The 16943-nt window shown below is 38.6% G+C and overlaps 2 long non-coding RNA genes across 4 annotated transcripts in view; one reads left to right on the top strand and one right to left on the bottom strand.

Annotated features, from left to right (window-relative positions):
- The window catches only part of LOC147374191 (uncharacterized), a 21973-nt gene continuing 5030 nt past the window's right edge, over positions 1-16943 (top strand). The window contains exon 1 of one of the 3 annotated variants that reach the window (XR_015162523.1): positions 1-182. This is a non-coding gene — a long non-coding RNA (uncharacterized LOC147374191). Of the gene's footprint in view, positions 183-7864; positions 7996-10199; positions 16822-16943 lie in introns of those variants that run through there. The other 2 variants (XR_015162521.1, XR_015162522.1) reach the window with 2 other exon arrangements.
- LOC147374192 (uncharacterized) lies at positions 5720-7785 on the bottom strand. The gene is made up of 2 exons (XR_015162524.1): positions 7545-7785; positions 5720-6531 (listed from the first exon to the last, which is right to left on the bottom strand). It is a non-coding gene; the product is annotated as an uncharacterized LOC147374192 (long non-coding RNA).

Below are 16943 nucleotides of genomic sequence, written 5' to 3' on the forward strand. Positions count from 1 at the left end.
GGAAACAGTCACCCAGCAGCACTTCCTGGAAACCACCGAGACAGAAGTTACAGGGCACCGGCCTCGGCTGCAGAGATCCTGAATTGGTTCTTTGTACAAGATCGTCTCTTAGACACCAAAGCCTCAGTGCCCTCAAAAGATCATTCACTCCCTCTAAATGCCTTAGAAATGGAAATTCTCAGGTAAGGTTTTAACAGATGAAGATAAATGAGTATTTTTTGTGTGTGTCACCCACTTTATGGTTATTTAAAAGCCCAAGGCCAGCAGGACTGAAATTTTTAAATCTTATATTTTACAACAATCATATTTTAAAGTGCGTTTTTCCATTGGTGATAGATTGTGCATTTTGAGACTCGAGGTTTAAAACATTTTTATTTTGTGTGCCATTTAATTCCACTCCTTTGAGCATCTGGACTTAAAGAATCCTTAGGATTTTTCCTCTTGGGTCTCCTTGGAAAAGAAGGATGCTAGTTGCTACTTCTCTAGTTGGAAAACATGTTTTCTGTTTCCTTTTAGGTTATCAGGTTAAATTCAGTGACTATTCTCCCAGAATTCTGTTCTTACAAGCTATTCTGTAAGAGCAGATTGTATTTCCAAAGTTTCTGATACAATTCTCAGGGAATGTGGAATGGGATTCCTAATGGACAATGTTGTTTATGGGAGCTGGGCCTCAGCTCGTAAAAGCCTATATGTCAGAGAGCCAGAGTATGTACCAAATAAGTACAAGGTGCTAGAGAACTGAAATGCTCCACACAATAGACAGAAAAATGTGATAACCTACAACTTGACAGCTGAAAACATAGCTACCCTCTGCACAGCTCCAGTGGGAATAAGTCAAGATTCAGTCACAAAACCACTTAACTATGGGTGAAGTGCTGTTCAAGGGTCCAGGAGACAAGAAGAGATCTGCTCAAAATTTTGATATTAAAAAGTGATGAATATCTTGAGAGGTCCAATAAAGTGCCATGACTGGAACAATCAGAGAAGGCTTCCTGTGACATTCACAGGAATGAGAATGAGGTGACATTCACACTGCTCCTTGAGTGAAGATGTTAAGATTTTGAGTAGAGACAGTAAAGATCAGAGCAGATTTTTAGTCTAACCAGGGGTCCTATGATCTGTGATGCAGGAGAAGAAGGGATCAGTGGCTATAGGCCTATGAAGAGATACGGAGTGATGACAGAGGAGAAAGAAGTGAACAGTCTCTGGAGGTGCTAAAGCCAGAAGGAACCTGAGAAGTATAGAAACCATCCGAGATTAGCCTTGGTGAGAAGACAAAGATTAAGGGAAAGAGAATGAGGAGGAGGGAAATCCCTGCCAATACAGGAAGAAAAAGAAGTACCTGTAAGGGTTCATCTATATGTTGAGAACCTCTGTTGGATGAGGTGGTCACCTTCCCAGAGTCAGGAGTACGAAATACTCCATCAAGTAAGCTGTAAAGTTTGGAAAGTGCAGTTAGCTTTATATCAACATCACAAAACAAGGCATTTTGAAAAGAAACATCAAGTTGTTTTCTATGGGGACCAAAAGATGCTTTTCCCACTTTCAAGCTGTGACAGATTTCAAGTCCAAACATAATGTTGATTAAAATCGACTATTTTCACTTGATCTATGTGGTTATATGAGTGTGCTCAGTCGCTCAATCATTTCCAACTCATTGCCACCCCGTGGACTGTAGCCCAACAGGCTGCTCTGTCCATGGAATTCTCCAGGCAAGAATACTGGGGTGGGTAGCCATTCCCTTCTCCAGGTATGGAACCTGGGTCTCCTGCATTATAGGTGGATTCTTTACTGTCTGAGCCACCAGGGTATACAGGATAACAATAAAATGAGCATTCCATCACTTGATTTAAGATGGTATCTCTCATCACTCTAAGCTGGGGAAAAGATGGGAGGAGGGGAAAGGCCCAGGGAAGCACACAGGCTGCTTTCCTCAGGGCCTCCTGCCTTGTGTTCCAATCGCTACCTGAGTTTCCCTTATTGGGAGGGGATTTCTGTTCTGAGAACCCCAAAAGCTGAAGACAGTACAGTCCTGGATTGTTATGTGACCGTGGGCACATTTAAAAAAAAAAAAAACAAAACTCCAGGCCTGTGTTCTGAATAAAATGAAGGAGGAGGATTAGTGGTTTTCAATCTTCTCTTAGGTGGGAAACTGCTCAGACAAAGTCCTCCGGGTGCTGACTGAAGAAGACGCCTCCCCCGGCACTTGACTGTTTATTCGTTCCTCATTTAGGTCTCCATGACTCAGTGCTTCCTGTACTGTATCGAGTTCCCACACTCCAGCAGAATTTTTTTTAAGCGTGTCAGAATGTTAAGCTAACACTTATTTCATTGCTTTAAGAGAGATGGGCTTTTAAGGAGGACGGTCAAAAACGCAAATGTGAACCTTTTTATGACCCTGTCCCTTCATCAGGAAAGCATCTAACTCAATGTCAACGGACTTAATCCCCACTAAGCCTGATTGGCATTCCATTCCTAACAGTTAATATCAAGGAGATAATCCAAAAGGAAAAAAAAAAAAAGCCATGTGCATGGAGTTCTTTGTCATTGTATTTTTCATTATAATGAAAAATGCAAAACTAGAAACAGCCAACAGGAGGAAGGACGAGTTACGGTGTCGTACTAATAAGTTCGCTGCTCACTGTCACATCAGAAGGCTATGAGAACAATCACTGTGGAAACAGGATAACGGGGAGAAGAGCAAAGTGCAGAATAGTGATGCATGTAAAGGAGGTGGGAGTCCAGTTTGCTTCCCCTGCATTTCTCCTCCCTCTTCCCTGTGTCTTTTCTCAGTTTCTCCCACGTTGCTTTTGAAACATGGAAAAATGAGTTGATTTATGAGGTCAGTAACCCTGTGGTGATTTTCTGCTTCTGAACTGTGTCTTGAAGGAGGCCACAGAACCCAAGCACCAAGAGAGGTAAATAACTCATTGTTTAGTAGCTAAGTCACATCAGACCCTTTTGCGACTGCATGGACTATAGCCCACCAGGCTCCTATGTCCGTGGGATTTCTCAGGCAAGAGTACAGGAGTGGGTTGCCGTTTCCTTCTCCAGAGGAACTTCCCAACCCAGGAATAAAACCTGCGTCCCCTACATTGGCATGTGGATTCTTTACCACTGAGCCACGAGGGAAGCCCCAAAGAACTCATTGAATGGTAGTTAGAGCCTCGGGCTTCCAGTGCCTTTCTGCCCTGCTGGGACCTGAATATATTTCCATCACCATCCTTACTGTTCCAGTTTTGTGATGAACCAACCATGAGGACAGGAGCATGGCACATAGTAGGCACTTGTGACATGAACAAAACCCTCCTTTCCTTCCTCTGTGGTTGTGATTTACCAAGAAGCACCATGTAACTGATGCAGTGATACAGCCAGAGAAACTAAGAAAGCAGTGCTTTCAACTATTTTCTGTTACAAAGTACTTGGTGAAACTGTAAGAGGATATTTAGCACCACAAAAAGTAGGCCAAGGGTAAGAAAAACTCTCCATACCCAAGAGACTTCAGCTGACCAAATTAAGTCTGATCCAGAATAAACAGTTCTCATCTGGAAGTCTAGCAGTTCCAGAAAGTACTGTCCAGGGAAAAAGGCCCACGATGCTGATCTGCATAATTATGTAACCCTAGCAAAGTGGGGATAAATACCATTGTAAAGGGGTGCACAGGAAAAACCAAACGTGAGCAAGTAACAGTTCTCGGACCTTAAGAAGAAGACTTTATTCCTGAAGAAAAACCAGGCCCCTTCCCGTGAACTTGACCAATGTCAGTTTTGCCCATGCTCACCCAGCATCCAAAGCCTAAACCAAGATTTCTATTATCAGATCCCTCCAGTGGGACTTGCCTAGTGGTCCAGTGGCTAAGACTCTGCACTCCCAGTGCAGGGGGCCTGGGTTAGATCCCTGGTCAGGGAGCTAGATCCCACATGGTGCAACTAAAGATCCTGCTTGCTGGGAAAGATTGAAGGGAGGAGGAGAAGGGGATGACAGAAGACAGATGGTTGGATGGCATCACTGACTCAATGGACATGAGTTTCAGCAAACTCTGGGAGATGGTGAAGGACAGGGAAGCCTGGCGTGCTGTAGTCCATGGGGTCGCAGAGAGTCGGACGCAACTGAGCGACTGAACAACAACAACCTAATTAATCATAAGGACGTTATCTTTCTGCAGCACCCGAAATGAACCTATTCCAGTACTATCTCATGCCGATAATGACCGTGGTTATGCAGGTCTACTTCCTTACCAACAAACTTCGGGAGACGATACTCCATCTTTTAACCATCAAGTGGAAATTAATCTTTATATTTTACTTATTCATCCAGTAGTCATAGTTATTACTGACACATATTGAACAACTGGATGTGCTAGACAACGTGCTAACAACTTTAACGTGTAAAACAACGTTAATAATCCTATTTTTAAACTTTTATCTATTTTTGGCTGTACTGGGTCTTCACTGCTGCTCGGGCTTTTCTGTAGTTGCAGAGCATGGACTCTAGGGCACGTGGGCTCAGTAATTGTGGTTCCCGGGCTCTAGACCACAGGCTTAATAGTTGTGGCACATGGGCTTAATTGCCCCTCAGCATGTGGATCTTCCTGGGCCAGGGATTGAACCCATGTCTCCTGCATTGACGGGGATTCTTTACCACGGAGCCACAAGGGAAGCCCAATAGGATTATTAGCTCCAGGAATTTCCACTGGAGAAGGAAATGGCAACCAACCCACTCCAGTATTCTTGCCTGAGAAATCCCATGGACAGAGGAGCCTGGCGGGATACAGTCCATGGAGTCACATATGACTTAATGACTAAACAGTAGCAAATAATCTTACTAGTAGAAATTATTTTCCCCAATTTTTGGAGGAAAAACTTGAACCAAGGAAACTCAAATTTATATCATATATCATCCACTACACTCAAAAAGACCATTGAACTGTAAGAGACATGGGGGGTCTTCAAGTTCAATCTCCTCACTGTTGTTTACCTTCCTTTATTATGGGAATACTCAAATACATTGAAAAGTGTAATAAACCTCTTTATAATAAACCACTAGGCTTCAGTAGTCATCAATTTATGGTCGGTCTTATTTAATCTTTACCCTCGCTTATTTTCCTCCATCTCATAGAATATTTTGGCCCTAATATCTTTTTAGTCCTTATCTGGAAATAATTTCAAACCTACATACAAGTTGCTAAAATGAAAATATTTTTAAAACCCATTACCCATTACCTCTATTATTAACGTTTATTCATTTGCTCCACCAGTACTTTTTTTCTCTCTCTCACCACCCCCCACCTTACCCTTACACTTTTTGGTTGCTGTTCAGTTGCTAAGTCGACTCTTTGTGACCGGATGTACTGCAGCACACCAGGCTTCCCTGTCCTTCACTATCTCCCAGACATTTGTGGGGAAACCATTTGAGGGTAAGTTACATATGTCACAACGCTTTATCCCTGAATGTGTATTTCCTAAGAATAAGGGTATTCTTTAATAGACCATGGTATAATCAACTTCAGTAAAATGAACACTGACTCATTACTTGATCTACTCTATTCTTATTCCAATTTTGTCAGTTGTGTTCCTTAGAGCGTGTCTTTCCCCTTCAGTATAGCATCCAGTTTTGGGTGAGGTATTACATTTAGTTGTTAGTCTCTTTTGATCAGGAACATTTCCAGAGCTTTTGTCTTTCATGACATTGACATTTTGGGAAAATGAATCCCTTTCCCTTTCTTTCTTTTTTTTTTCTTTTTGAGCCATGCTGTACACTGTTCAGGATCTTAGTTCCCCAGCCAGGAATTGAACCTGTGTTTCCTGCAGTGGAAGCGTAGTCTTAACCACTGGACCTCCAGGGAAGTCCCTCTTTTCCTTTTTTTAACAAGACATTTCTCATTTGATGTTTGTCTGCTGTTTCCTTACGATTAGACTCAAGAAATGCATTCTTGGCCAGAACATTACCTAGATGAGGCTGTGTGACCTCAGAGCATCACATGGGAGCTATATGATATCCATCTCTCCTTACTGGTGGTGGTAATCTTCACCAGTCAAGGCTGTTGCCCAGCTTCATCACTGTACAATTACTGTTTTTTCCCCCTCTCTTATAAATAATAAACAGCCTGTGGGGAGGCACTGTAAGATCACAGAAATGTTCTGCTTATCAAAATTTCCCCTACATTCAGTATTTGTGTTTAGTTACCTGGTGCTGCATAATAGGTTATGCCAAAACTTAGTAGATTAAAACGATAAATATTTATGATCTCACACAGTTTTTGTGGGTCAGCATGTTGGCCCTGCCTTGGCTGGATGGTTCCTGGCTCAGGGTCCCCTTATGAGGTTACATTCCAGCTGTTGGCCAGGAGCTGCTGGCACCTGAAGGCTTGACTGTGGCTGGAGAATCCACTTCCAGAATGGGTCGTTCACATGCCTGGGAAGTCAGTGGGGAACTGAGGAGGCTTCAGGTTCCCTGCCAGATGGACCTCTCCAAAGGGTCACTTAGGTATCCTCTTTGCATGGCACTCGGTTCCTCTAGAGCAAGTGATCCCTAAGAGGGAAAGGAGAGGACAAAGCCTTGTGACCTAGACTTAGAAGCCACACACTCACTCCCACTTACAGTCAGCTCGTTAGAAGTGAGGAGCCAAGTCCGGCTTACGTTCCAGAGAAGGGAAATTTAGCTCCAACTTTAAGTTCCAACCCTCTCTCTCTCTCTGTTTTGGTGGGTTCATCGATTGGTTTATGGGATCTTACTTTCCTGACCAGGGATTAAACCCATGCCTTCCACAGTGAAAGCACTGAGTCCTAACCACTCGACCTCCAGGGAATTCCCTAAAATTTCAACTTTTGAACAGAGAATATCAAAGAATTGGTGGACATCGGTTAGGGCCATTACAGCATCCTTTGATGATTCTTGCCTGGCTTAATCCTTACTCAAAATAATGATTTCCCATCTATCCTGTATTATTTAATAAGCAAATTATAGCATCATATTTCATCTATCAATTTTTGGGAATGTATCTCTTTAAAATGAGTATTTTTAATATTATAAACTTATAATGTTATATATTATAATATCAAATAGCAGATCCCCTGGAGGAGGAAATGGCAACCCACTCCAGTATTCGTGCCTGGATAATCCCATGGACAGAGGAGCCTGGCAGGCTACAGTCCATGGGGTCACAAAGAGTGGATACAACTGAGCGACTGAGCAGTCAGGCAGTCAGTATTTAAATTTCCATGTGTCCCGTGAATGCTGTACTTTTTATTGAGATACAATTCACAAGCCTCAGAGTTCACTCTTTTAAAGTGTTCAATCCAGTGGTTTATAGTATTTTGAGTTGTACAATCATCACCACTACTTTATCACCTCAAGAAGAAACCCTGTATCATAAGCAGTTACTTCCCATTTCCAAATCAGTCCCTGACAACCACTAATATGCTTTCTATGGATATGCTTTTTCTGGATATGTCATATAAAGGGAATAATTACAGTATGTGACATTTTATGCCTGATTTCTTTTGAAACCATGGATGTAATCCATGTCACCTGCCTTTACTTACGAAGGTTTTAAGACTTTCAGGTCCTCCCAAGCAGCACGTAGCCTAAACAACGTGTTTGCCCAAGTTGTTTTTCAGGAACTTGGAGTCAGCTGCATCTGCTTCAAGTTGAGCCAAAGTCAGCTGTGTCTGCTCTGAACTGAGCTGTTTAGGTCAGGATGGGACCACCAGGCCTTCACCTGGGCACGCAGGAGCATCTGCTTGTGCTGTATTGAACGTGCAGAGGCCTGTAGCTTTGCTGTGCCTGCAGAGAACAATTATCACACCTTTTCCCAATCATCTTTCCTTTCTCCCCAGGCCTCAGACCACCCTGCTTCTTTGTTCTTTATCCCATACCTGAGACTCTCGCCTTAAGGGAAGCAGGTTGGAGACTTGTTTTCCTGTCTCCTTTTGCTACAAACCTCTGCATCTCACTGTTTTGACTTCCTGCGCATCTGGCAAAACAAACCTGGTGGTAATACCTTCACTTAGTATAAAGTTTTTAAGGTTGATTTATGTGGTAGCATGACTAAGTACTTCAGTCCTTGCTGCGGCTGGATAGTATTCCATTGTATGGAGATACTACACTTTGTTTATCCATTTTTGGCTATTTGCAAATAACATTACCCATGTACAAGTGTTTGTGTGGAGCCCTATTTAATTTGTTTCTTTGAATTGGTACCAAAATAAAGTCCACATAATGCCGTTAGCTGATAAATCTTTTAAGTCTTTAGAGGTTCCTCTACAATTTTGTATTTTTTTTTCCAACTTGTTGAAGAAACTGAGTCATCTGTCCTGTACAGTTTTGCAAAATCAGGATTTTGCTGATTGGATCCTTTAGATATAAATAATTTAACATGTTACTCTAATATCTATAGTTTCATAGATTGGTAGCTGAGTGTAGAGGCTTGATCAGATTCAGACTTGATGGGGGAGGGAAGCTGGGAAGATTACATTATATGTCTGTTCTACAAACATCATATCTGGTTTTCTCTTTTTCTGTATTAGCAGCCATTGATGATTATTGCCTAGATCCACTATGGAATGAGAAGTAGCAATACTTTAATTCTGTCATTTCTTTATTAGCTAGAATATGGTATAAAGAAAAAATTTGCCCTTAACTGTTTTGTTACTGTATCATTCAATTTATATATAAAAGGAAGGATAAAATGCTTGAATGTTTCCCTTTATTTCCTAGTTTTCAAAATGAATTGATTCATTATCATACTCTAATAATGACCAACTGTTTGTGAGCTTTAAAAATTAACTCATGAAATCCCCTGGAGGCCCATTGGTTAGGATGTGGAGCTTTTACTGCCCTGCAGGGTTTCATCTCTGGTGGGAGAACTAAGATCCCAGAAGTTTCTTGGGGTGGCAAATAAAAATAGCCATATTAATAAACTTCTCATCTTGAAGTCTTCATCCCTTCATTCTCTTAACCACTGAAGCATAAATTACCTCAGAGAAATTTAAATACTAGTATTTGAACTTTATACATAATATTCTTTGCAGTTGCTTTTTATTTTTAAAGGGTGAATTGGTTTTTAATAAGTCAGTATCTGTTTATACTTTTCTCTTGGTTTAGGACATGATGTTTGATCATGAGAGCTTCCAATGGTATATGGAATAAGAGAAAAAATCTGCTAAATGCATTAGAAAGCATTTGAATAGAAATGCTGGTTCCTATTTAAAACACTCTCTTTTCTGCATATACCCAAATGGGAGCAAAAGATTCCTTAATATTTAATTTTTATATTGTTAGAGACAATGGGTTTAATAAATTCCTTTTTATCTGTTGTGTATTTTTAGTTGTTTGGTAACTGAGTTCTAAGTTCTTTCACATAAACTCCATTTCAAGCCTTGTTTGTTTTCAAGTACTCAAATGTATGTCTCATTTTGAACGTGAGACATATATAATATGTCTGAAGCATCTTTGTAAAAATATATAGAAGTCTTTAAAATGCTGAACTGTAGTACCTGCTTATTTTCTTTAGTCATTAGCAGAGAAAAAAGTTTTATCAAGAAGTTACTGATGTGAATGTGCAATTTACAGTGATTTCATATATGCTCCCCAGCTTCAAAATCACTTAGAACTACAGCTGTGGTTTCTGGAAGGTCAGTCGTTGCTTCCTCAAGTTACACCTATACAGCTTGGATTTGAGTTTTTAAAGAATATTTAACTTTTAAAGGAGTTATCTTAGGGAAAGGGAAGTTTGAGTTGTATTCATGGTTTTGGCTGGGTTAACAATGGCTTCAATTAAATTGTTTGAATTATAAAGTAAGTATAATTATGGTAAAGAAGCTCAGCCTCATTTTTAAATGTTGAATCACATTTTTTTATTTGTTTCTATACTATAGAAACTTCAAAATTTAGGACCACTGAAATATGCCAAGTTCTGTTTTGGGATTGTGTGTTTAGTTTTTGTTGTGTTGATTAGTTTGCTTTTTAAAAAATTTTTTATTGAAGGGTAATTGCTTTACAGAAATTTTGTTTTCTGTCAAATCAATTTTTTTTTCCTAAAGAAACTGAAAATGCTGCATCTACTAGTGGAAGAAAATGCTTTGGTTTGGTTTGCTCTGAAGATTTTACTGTTGTTCAAGCATATTGTGGTTCAAAGATTACAAAGAATAATGTTAGTTAAATGCCAATGAACTCTTTTTATATGAAATATAGAGATTCTGGGGGGTGATGGTGGCAGCGGTGCCTCTTACTTCCTTACGTAAAATACTTGAACATTCTCATCAATATTGCCATCATGTGTTTGATATTCCCAGTAGGGAATTCCCTGGGTGTCCAGTGGTTGGGACTCAGTGCTTCACTGCTGGGGCCTGGATTCAATCCTGGTCATGGTACTGAGATCCTACAAGTCACATGGCAAAACAAACAAACAAAATCTCCCAGTATATTTTCTCAAAGTCTATTTACTTAAAATGGTATGGAATGACATAATACGGAATAACATCTGAATTACAGACACACAGAAATAATTCAATATTTAAAAATAACTTTCATATTTTGGCAGGAACACATAAATAGAATTTTTGACATTCATTATATTAGGTGATTAATGCTATTTCTTTTAATATAAAGTCCTCTTATTTGGAGTTTAATATTTCATATGTTTGAATGTGTACAATATTCCCAAATAAAAATAAAATTTTCAGGCTAATGTTTTTGTTTCTGAAGACAATAAAGAGATTATTTAGTAGATCATTTCCAAGAAAAAAAACACTGATATATTTTATAGTGGTATCCCCTAGGAAGTTCCATGGATTAAGGGTAAAAATAAGTTCTTTTGTATATCATTAAACAGCTGGCACTGTCCCACAGAGGAATATTTTCAAAATGGGAAATATATGATACAATATGTGATTAGTATTGGGAAAATATTTTCAAATACATCTACTGTTTGTATTTTAATGTTTTTCCACTAAAAATAATGTTACTGGTACAATGAGAAATAACAGGGAAAATTAACCACAATAAAAGTGAAAGGTGTTATAATTCAGAAGCTCTAATTTTCAACAAATCATTAGCCTAAATATCTTCTTGATTGGTTGGAGTTTTTATTCTTACTGTTGCTCATACTGCCCTCTCTCTGCTCAGTGGCTTTTTGGTTTGCTTTTAATTTTTTGTGGCCTTGTCTGTCCCTACACAGCCAGACCTGGGAACTGATTCTGGGGAGCCTTGATGCTGAATCACCATGGAACGCACACATGCAGTTAGCTCTTGCCCACTTGCCCTTGGGCCTCAGGCCCCTCTGCCCCACTAGGCCACATTCCTGGGGCCAGGAGTTTGTCCCCACTCTGCAACTGATGAGGGGGTTCAAATGGTGTTTACAGTTCCTGCTGTCCTTGTGGGTCTAGTTAATTATGAATCCCAGGTGTCTCCCATCCCATGGAGCTGTAGTCAGGCCTGGTCAATGGTTCTTGTTGACCAGTGGGTTCCAAAGTCATTTGATGTGACGCTCTAATAGTCTGTGATAGCTTTTTTTAAATCTATTTTTGGATGTGCTGGGTCTCTTGCTGAACACATGCTTTCTCTAGTTGTGCTCAGGCTTCTCACTGCAGTTGCTTTTCTTGTTGCGGAGCATGGGCTCTAGAACTCATGGCTTTCTGTAGTTGTGGCGCTTGGGTTAGTTACCCTGCAGCACGTGGAATCTCACAGCAGGGATTCAACCCATGTCCCCTGCTATGCCAGGCAGATTGTTATCCACTGCACCCCCAGGGAAGTCCCTGATAGCTTTCTTTGTATCTGGCAAAATAAGATCTTCTAAGCTCCTTTGTACATTTGTGTTTTTTTTTTGCAATTGAGGTGCTTCTTCTTCTAACTTAATTTTTATCTTATATTGGAGTATATTCACAATGTGGTGTTAGTTTCAGGTATACAGCAAAGTGATTCAGTTATACATATACATATTTCTATTCTTTTCCAGATTCTATTTCCATATAGGTTATTATAGAACATTGAGTAGAATTCCCTGTGCTATACAGCAAGTCCTTTTGATTCATCTGTTTATATATAGTAATGTCCATATGTTAATCCCAATCTCCTAATTTATCCCTCCCCGTTTCCTGTCCCCTTTGGTAACTGTAAATTTGTTTTTGAAGTCCGTAGGTCTATTCCTATTTTGTAAATAAATTCATTTGTATAAATTTTTTTTTAGATTTCACATATAAGTGATATCATACAATATTTGTCTTTCTCTGTCTTAATTTGATCATCTCTAGGTCCGCTCACATTGCTGCTAATGGCATTATTTCATTCTTTTTTTATTTTTATTTTTTTTTTCATTCTTTTTATGGCTGAGTAATATTCTATTGTGATATGTAATCTTTATTCATTCCTGTGTTGATGGACATTTAGGTTGCTTCCAGGTCTTGGCTATTGTAAATAGTACTGCAATGAACACTGAAGTGACTATCTTTTTGAATTATGGTTTTCTCTACACATATGCCCAAGAGTGGGATTGCTAGATCATATGGTAGTTCTGTTTTTTTTTGTGGCTGTGCCATGTGGCACATAAGGTTTTAGCTTCCTGACAAGTGATTGAACCCACACCCTCTGCATTGGAGGCATGGAGTCTTAACTACTGGACAACGACGCAAGTCCCCTGTTTTTTAGCAACCGCCATATTGTTCCCCACAGTGGTTGTACCAATTTACATTCACACCAAGTGTAGGAGGGTTCCCTTTTCTGCACTCTCTCCACAATTTATTGTTTGTAGACTTTGAAGAAAGCCATTCTGATCCATGGGAGGTGATAGCTTGCTGTAGTTTTGATGTGTATTTCTCTAATAATTAGTGATGCTGAGCATTTTTTCATGTGCTCTTCAGCCATCTGTATGTCTTCTTTAGAGAAATGTCTATTTAGCTCTTCTACCCATTTTTTGTTTGTGTGTGTCTGTGTTTTATATTGAGCTGCATGAGCTGTTTCTATATTTGGAGATTAATCCCTTGTCAATCATATTGGTTGCAAAATATTTTTTCCCATTCTGAGGGTTGTCTTTTCATTTATAGTTTCCTTTGCTATGCAAAAACTTAAGTTCAAATAGGTCCCATTTGTTTATTTTTGTTTTTATTTTCATTAGAAAGGGTGGCGGCTCAGCTGGTAAAGAATCCGCCTGCAACATGGGAGACCTGGGTTTGATCCCTGGGTTGGGAAAATCCCCTGGAGAAGGGAAAGGCTACTCACTCCAGTATTCTGGCCTGGAGAATTCCATAGACTGTATAGTCCATGGGGTCGCAAAAAATCAGACGCAACTGAGCACCTTTCATTTTCACTTTTTCAGAAGGTGGATCCAAAAAGATACCGCTACAATTTATGTTGAAGCATGTTCTGCCTATGTTCCCTAAGAGTTTTAAATATTTTTCAGTCTTACATGTAGGTCTTTAATCCATTTTGAGTTTATTTTTGTGTATGGTGTTATAGAATGCTCTGATTTCATTCTTTTACATGGAGCTGTCCAGTTTTCCCAGCACTTGTTGAAGAGACTGTTGTTTCCCCTGCTCTTTTTCATAGATTGATCATAGCTGCGTGAGTTTATTTCTGGGCTTTCTATTCTGTCACATTAAACTATTTTTGTGCCAATACCATACTGTTTTGATTATTGTAGCTATACTATATTGTAGCATAGTCTGAAGTCAGGGAGCTTGATTCCTCCAGCTCAGTTTTTCTTTCCTAAGATTGCTTTGGGTGTTAAGGATCTTTTGTGATTCCATACAAATTAAAATTTTTTTTGTTCTAGCTCTGTAAAAAATACCATTGGTAATTTGACTGGGATTGCATCGAATCTAGATAACCTTGGGTAGTACACTATTTGATTTTTCCAATCCAAGAACATGGTATCTTTCCATGTGTGTCATCTTCTTTTAACAGCGTCTTTATGGTTTTCAGAGGAAAAGTCCTTTGCCTCCTTAGGTAGCTTTAGTCCTAAGAATTTTATTCTTTTTTGATGTGATGGTAAATGGGATTGTTTCCTTAATTTCTCTTTCTGATCTTTCATTGTTAAGTGTCTAGAAATACAACAGATTTCTGTGTATTAATTTTGTACTTGCAACTTTACCAAATTCATTGAAGGGCCCTAACTAGTTTTCTGGTGGCATCTTAGGATTTTCTGTGTACAGTATCATATCATCTGCAAACAGTAAGTTTTACTTCTTTTCCAATTTGGATTCCTTTTTTTTCTTCTGATTGCCATGATTGGACTTCCAAAATTATTTTGAATAAAAGTGGTGAGAGTGACAACCTTATCTTGTTCCTGATCTTAAGAGAAAAACCTTTTAGTTTTTCATGTGGGTTTGTGATATATGGCCTTTACTATGTTGAGGTAGTTTCCCTCTATGACCACTTTCTGGAGAGTTTTTGTCATAAATCAGTATTGAATTTAGTCAAAAGCTTTTTCTGCATCTATTGATTGCTTATTGCAATGAGCAACGGCCTATTCAATAGAAAGAAAATATGTTAAGATAAAATGTAGTGTAAATTTATATAGGGTTTTACTCATCCTCTTCTGTTTTTCCTTTCTCCTCTGCAGAGAATTCCAGCTCTAAGAAGATTCTAGTAATAACAGATTAGATTATTACTCATTTGCTTTAGCCACAGTACACACACAATAGTATTAGAAAACTAACACCAACATTACCACTAATAAAATGACTAAAACAAGTTAAAAAGATTTTTTTCTTTTTTCTTAAGTGGAAAAAAAATCTTATTCCACTAGAGATGTACAAATTACTGTTTTAAGTTGATTAAAAGTTCCTTTTTGGGGTTCTCCCACCCCAGTATACTAATTTAGATTCTTTAGCTTCATCTTAAAATCTTTGTTTTATAATTATGTAAAATATTTATATATTTTGATCCCTCATCCTGTTCCTTTCCTTTCCTTCTAGTTAACCATTTAAAATGTTTATATTTATCTTTTTTAAACACAAATTTTGTAAATAATGTAATTTTACTGTATACACCCACTTTTTTAGCTTAGTAATATGTTCTGGAGATCTATGGTGGATCTGACATTATTTAACCATTCCTGATTTAACCATTTGCTGATGGATTTGGGGTTGTTTCTGGTCTTTTTCCTGTTATGAATGCTATTGTAAAGGATAAGTCTTGTGCATATATTTTAAAAAATGCTTTTTTCTTTGAACGAGATCCCTAGATTTAGGATTGTGATCAAGATTACTAGTACTGTCAAATCTCCCACAACTACCATAATTTGTAGGAGTATCAGGAATATGTGAGCATACCTGGTTCTTGACCAACAGTATGTCCCACTTTGGATTTTTACCTAATACATGAGAAATGGTATCCCAGTGTTGGTTTTATTGTCTGTGTGTTTCTCGTAGTATGAATAAAATCAGCATATATTAAGTTTATTGTTCATCTCAAAGCTCAATTTCTTACAGGGTACTTGGTCTTTTTATTTTTAAAAACTCTTTAAAGATATTAGAGATACTAGCACTTATAAACCTTTTTCATATTTTGCCATGTCTTTGAATTTTGATGGTTGATAATACATAAAACAAAGCTGACTTATATATATTGTTCTTGTATCCTGTAAACTTGCTAAATTGTTAGTTTTAGTAGCTTTTTAAAAAATTTATCACAAATGGTCCTTAGATTTTGTCAAATAACTTTTCTATTGAAATGATTATATGATTTTTCTCCTTTATCCTGTTCACATGTTGTATGATTTTCAGATGTTTAACCAACCATTCATTCTTAAGATAAATCCCACTTGGTCAAATCAAAATTGTTGGAAAGTTTGTGGTTTGTTGTTTTTGCAAAGTTTGTGTTTTTAATGTTGGTTCATTTGATGTTAATTTATTGACAAATCCTTTTTCCATAGTGTCAGAGATAGTCCATTACTAATTACTACAATTCTGAAATGGTGGTCTGAATTATCTACTCCCACAGACTCCCCATGTGACCTACGCATGCCTTTATATAGATTTTACTGTGTGCCTACTATGTACCAGGCATTATTATGCACTGAGGATACAGAAATAAATAGGGTAGACAGCCCTTACCCTCTCAACTGTGGTGAAGACAGTAAGATAGTTTAATAAGTGTTAGGCAATAGAGAGGAAAATTTAAGATTTATACAAAGGGAACCATGTTATAATTTTTTTTAAAGCGGCTTGGAGGGGACATGTCCCTGGAGGTCCAGGGGTTAAGACTACGCAATGCAAGGGACATGGGTTTTATCCCTGGTCCAAGAACTAAGATTCCACATGTCCCATGGCATGGCTGAAGGAAAAAAAAAAAGTCCCTTGGAGGAAGTTACCTGAATGGTAAATTGAATTCAACCACTGTTACCATATCATTTACTATCCAAACAGGGACAATTTTCAAAGTGAAAACAAGCATAAACTAGGATGTATAATCACCTTAAATCTAACCAGTCAAATGAGAAGTGTTTGAGGCAGAAAAAACTATGTGAAAGAGGACAAGGCCCATTAAGGTAACTAAAAATCTTAATTTAGTGAGCTGAGATCAGCCCTGGGATTTCTTTGGAAGGAATGATGCTAAAGCTGAAACTCCAGTACTTTGGCCACCTCATGCGAAGAGTTGACTCATTGGAAAAGACTCTGATGCTGAGAGGGATTGGGGGCCGGAGGAGAAAGGGACGACAGAGGATGGATGGCATCACCGACTCCATGGATGTGAGTCTGAGTGAACTCTGGGAGTTGGTGATGGACAGGGAGGCCTGGCGTGCTGCGATTCATGGGGTCACAGAGTCGGACACGACTGAGCAACTGAACTCAACTGAAACTGAGGAAAGAAATTAGCAGAAAAGTAAGCAAAGACCAAAATATAAAGGTCTTATAAATTGGAAAGGAACTTGAACTTTATTCTAAGGACAATGAGCGTTATAGGCAAAATTAAATGAAAACTATTGCACTGTGCATTTGGAGGGG

Source organism: Bos grunniens, chromosome 4 (assembly GCF_055505025.1).
Source record: "Bos grunniens cultivar Pamir isolate PY7600 chromosome 4, Bosgru_T2T1.0, whole genome shotgun sequence".
NCBI lineage: Eukaryota > Metazoa > Chordata > Mammalia > Artiodactyla > Bovidae > Bos > Bos grunniens.